Source organism: Octopus sinensis, linkage group LG22 (assembly GCF_006345805.1).
Source record: "Octopus sinensis linkage group LG22, ASM634580v1, whole genome shotgun sequence".
NCBI lineage: Eukaryota > Metazoa > Mollusca > Cephalopoda > Octopoda > Octopodidae > Octopus > Octopus sinensis.
Window position 1 is genome coordinate 4,825,669 of NC_043018.1, and position 4,961 is coordinate 4,830,629.

Sequence of the window (4,961 nt, forward strand, 5' to 3'; positions counted from 1 at the left end):
AAGATGAATAAACAACATTAGCCCTTTGCTTCCCAACCACATGGTTCCAGGTTCAGTTCCACTGCATGGCACCTTGGCCAAGTGTTTCCTACTATGGTCTTGGGCCGACCAAAGCCTTTTGAGTGGATTTTGTAGATGGAAACACTGAAAGAAGCCCGTCGTATATACACACACATAACTGTGTGTGTGTGTTTGTCCCTAACCACCGCTTGACAACGGTGTTGGTATGTTTATGACTGATAGAATAAGTACCAGGGTTTTTTTATGTACTCGAGTGGATTCATTCGACTAGAAATTCTTCGAGGCGGTGCCCCAGCGTGGCCATTGTCTAATGCGTAAAACAAGTTAAAGATAAAAATATTTTTATCGTAATTTATTGTTGTAGGGGAGACAACTTCTGACAGATTTCAGTTTTTAAAACTTTCCCCATCACAAAACGGGGTTTTCCCGTCTGACGTAATCAATGACGTCACAATGAAATGTCAAAAAAAAAAACGCCGCGTTTAAAAAATTTCCTTTTATTTTATTCCAGTTCGAAACTTCATAAAAGTAGATTGAAAAAATTCTTTCATTTTTTTTAACCAAGTTTTAAAAAATTACGGAAGAATATTAAAAAACAAATAATACATTTTAATGTTTTGCAACTTTCAATCATAGTAATTTTTTTCTAAGAAAATATTTCCCATTCGCTGAAGTAAGTTGATTTCTATTAATTTTATTTTATTTTATGTAACTGTCGGGGAACAGAAAACCTTGTTTCACACCATTTCTGACAATGAGAAAGGAGTGTCTGTTACACGGGCAGAGAACTTTTCTCTGGGACTTCGTGCCAAAAGGAACGGTTCTTTTAGCCGATGTTTTCATACATGTATGTTATGGTGGTGGTGGTGGTGGGGGAATAGGTAAAATTGGTTGAGAATGAGATGCATATGGACTGGGGTTCAAATAGAAGCAGGGTCAGGTGAGTTGCTGTATGACTTCGAGTCAGCAACCTCAGATTAATAGCCATTAACGAAGCAAAAGCAGACGAAACCGATGCGTTTGAATGTCTAATTGACCACAACGTCGTCAAACCATATCGAATGAGGTGACCTGTGTTGTTTTGGAAAGAGATGAATATCCAGGTAAATCTTTCAGGGATCCGATTGGTAGGCTGGTTTTCCTGTTGAGATATAGGTTGTGTCTGAGACTTATAAATGTCGATGCAAAAGCTAGACTTCCTTAGGCGTTCGGAAACATTTTGAGGAACGATTCGAGTTTTCCCATCGTGTTAACGGATAAGGATAGTGTGAAATGTCTTCAATACAAGGCAGTTGACTACTCAAGCCTCCAGTTTGAAAATCTACAGATAGGTTATCTTAGCTGGGTTACGATTCCCGAAAACTAAACTCAACGTTCCCAGTATAGAAAACTCTTTTCAATAGATTCAGGTTCCCAGTCGAAGTAGAGTGTGGAAAGTGAAGTATAACGCTTGTCCCCTACCAAACTGGAGGAAAGTTGGATACCCGGTATGAAAGTGGCATGTCCCGCACATTGGCTCCCTCCCCACTCCATCCAATGGACATTGCTTGAACAGGTGCACGGTGTGCCACGCGTCAGGTGTCGGAAGGGATCGCAGAGTAACATGAAGTGTTTTGCTCGAGAACACCACGCACCACCCGGTCAAGGAATTGAAGCCAACATCTATACACACACACACACACACACACACACACACACATATATATATATATATATATATATATATATATAAACTACAAGAAAAGGAAAACGTAGAAATATTTTGATACTAAATTTATTAAGTTATTCAGACAAGTGTGTATTCACTTTTTGAGTGGACTTTGTATATATACACATATGTATGTATTTATGTAAATGTATTCAACTTGCTTAATGACTGTATACATACATATATACATAAGCTCGCCTGTCATTGTCGACGATGGCCAAGGAGAAGACTGGGCAGTGTGTGTGTGTCGCGAAAGTCTAGTGAAACACCACAGAAATCACTCAGAAAGACCTGTTACAAATTACAACGACTTTATTTTGGGGGCCAAACACAAATGCACTTTCCACTAGAAAGCATCTATAAATCATTCTGGATTATCTAGGTACATGAGGGTGCACAGAGAACATTATCAGAATAATCCGGAACAACCAAGCAGTCAGAGAATTCGTATGAATGTCAAAGCTACAACAAATTCTGGCAAAGTCGCTGGCAGGATTCAAAAGCCTGAGTCGTTCTCACAACGTGTAATGCTGTGATATAAATTATTCTAGATGTTAAAGACGATGGTCATCAGCTAGGCTGGTGCTGAAATTTGAAGTCAATACAACACGTACAGCATCGCTAAGACTCATCAACAAAGTCAAATAGTCCAGAAACAAGCAAGAGTAAATATCCGCGGCTTCGCAATGAGACAGGTGTTTTTTGTTTTGTTTTTTAAACTTTTCTCTTTAAGAGAGATTTCTAAACAAAGAGTAGGAGGTCTCTCACAATACGTACACGATGGTTGTCGCCTCGTTACACGAGTATAATCATCGCAGACTAAATGAAGTGTATGGAAAGTTGCATCATCACTCCTGTAGATTTCCCAGGTCACATCCTGACTCTGACTTTGGGATTACACTACCCCTGGTCCTCTGTATTCCGACTTAAGCCTAACAGTAGAATGCTTGAAACTTCTCAGCATTGAACTACTTTGTTATTTCCATCAGCCCACTTGTATATTTCGTTCAGGTCTTTCTGCAGTTTTAGGGTGTCATCAGGGTCGTTGACCACCTGTGATACTTTTGTATCACTAGCAGAGCTGAGGACATGTCTGAAAGAGTTACCACAAACAGTAGTGGTCCCAGTACTGTTCCTTGAGGGACTCTACTGAAAATTGGTGTCTTCCCAGAGAGAGCATCATTGGCTTCTGCCTTTTAAAAAAAGTTTTGCAGCCAATCCCCTAATTTTCCAATGATACCAACGTCACGCAGTTTGTGACATATCCCATGACCAACTGTCGAAGGCCTTGGCAAAGTCGAAACTTATCACATCCACATTTGAGTTGTTCCAGTACCCAGTCATAATACTGTAGTAGCGGTTTCTCCCCGGACGGACGCCATGTTGTGTGTCTGTGAGCAGGTTATTTTCTCCCACGAACGTGTTCGGCCCCCACCTGACGATGCGTTCCATGGCAAACATGTGTTGTCAGAGAGATAAACCTGTATATTTTAGCCTCTGCCCTACTTCCTCCTTTATGAAGAAGGCATATTATGCCTTCTTTTAACGTTTTAGGAAGTTAGCCACATGCAAGCAAACTCTGAAAAAGTATCTGAAGTGCTTCTGCAAGAACTTCCTTGTGACCTTTTTTCAAAGAACGGCTGTAAATCCATCGAGGCCCGTTGCTGGGTTCGAGCACATAATCGATGGTTGCTTCTTTCACATGTAGATCTGCAGTGTTTAAGAACTTACCAGGCTTGCTTATTTGCATATTACCCAGGGAATAGGTGGAGACACTTTGGAATTGTTTATTTAGCACTTCACTTGCCGGGGGCGGGGGTCAGCAGTCAGTGGATTATCTCCTTCAAACAGTGGCTCCTGTCTTGGAGTGCACTGAGATAGATTCTTTCGCAGACTTGGAGAAGACTTTAGGATTAACTTTTATATTATCCTCCCCGCCCCTTGGTTTCTCTTCCTACCCTTTCTTTTTCCTTGCGAATGTCTGGGTTTATTTTCGATATCTAAGAGTGTCCCTTTGAGGAGGAATTTCTCATTGTCATTAAGCTATTTATAAAACAATTGGAGATCTTTATTCTCCGTCTCCTAACGACTCTCCTGTTTCGGGGAATGGTGCATTTGTATGTATTGGCTCTCTTCTCTGGAACAAATTTAACGCATATGGCTCGCATCGTTGACAGGAATTCTTTTAAGTTTCATATTAATGTTTTGAATAGAAAGACTTGAAACCAGTTTTGCTGGAGTTCCTGTTCTTCAAGTGAGATCCAGTCAGCCACGTAGAAATTCAAACTGGATAGGGTTTGGGTGTCTTTTGTGTGGAATACATCTTTACTTCCGGGATAGACGTTCTCAATTCTGTTATGATCTGAGAAAATTGTTGGTGATAGATTCACATCGCAGATAAATTCCCCACTGTTGGTGAAGCAGAGATCTAAGATGGTTTTTCTTTCTGGTTGGAGAGAGGATGGTTTGTTTCATGGACATCTTTTCCATGAGATCAAGCAGGGATTCTGCTTGACTGTGCTCTTTGCGTGTCATTCCTGAGATTATGTCACCTTCCGGCCATCTTACGTTCGCGAAGTTGAAGTTACCCATCAAAAGCACATTAACGCAATATTCTAGTTTTCTTCGGACATTTTCCCCTTCAACTTCATCATCGTGCTTTGAGACATCGGGTGGGCGAAATAATGTGTATATTACCACATCAAGTTGCTTTAAATGCACTATCACACACACACACGCACGCACACACACACAGACACGCACACACACACACACACAGACACACGCACACACAGACACGCACACACACACACACACACACACACACACGTACGTATGCATGTTTCATCTTTCATCGATTATTTTATTGTCATTTCATTTTCTATCTTAACACTTTTGGGGTTAAGATAGAAAATGAAATGACAATTAGATAATCGATAAAAGATTTAAATGAAAAACGTTAAGAACCAAAGGCAATAATAAAATATAGTAAACTCGCGGGACCTGTGAATATTTCACAGAATTAATGGTCAACTCATTGGGCTGCGTCTGAAAACTTTATCCCAAAAGCCTGAAAGTGTAGCCTGTGTTATGTCTGTATCAAAAGAGAGTCGTTCATTTGCGCTATTCATTGAAATGTGAAGAAAATTGGAATACAATGATCCCTCAATGAACTTTATATACTTTATGCACAATTTTATAGACTTAATATACAACACTCTCCCTCTTTTTA

The 4,961-nt window shown here is 40.2% G+C and overlaps 1 protein-coding gene across 1 annotated transcript in view; it reads left to right on the forward strand.

The window, feature by feature from the left end:
- Nucleotides 1-550: 550 nt before the first annotated feature.
- The window catches only part of LOC118767561, an 8,486-nt gene continuing 4,075 nt past the window's right edge, over nucleotides 551-4,961 (forward strand). The window contains exon 1 of the mRNA XM_036512328.1: nucleotides 551-694. The gene's annotated coding sequence lies outside the window, so the exon portion shown is untranslated. The remainder of the gene's footprint in view (nucleotides 695-4,961) is intronic.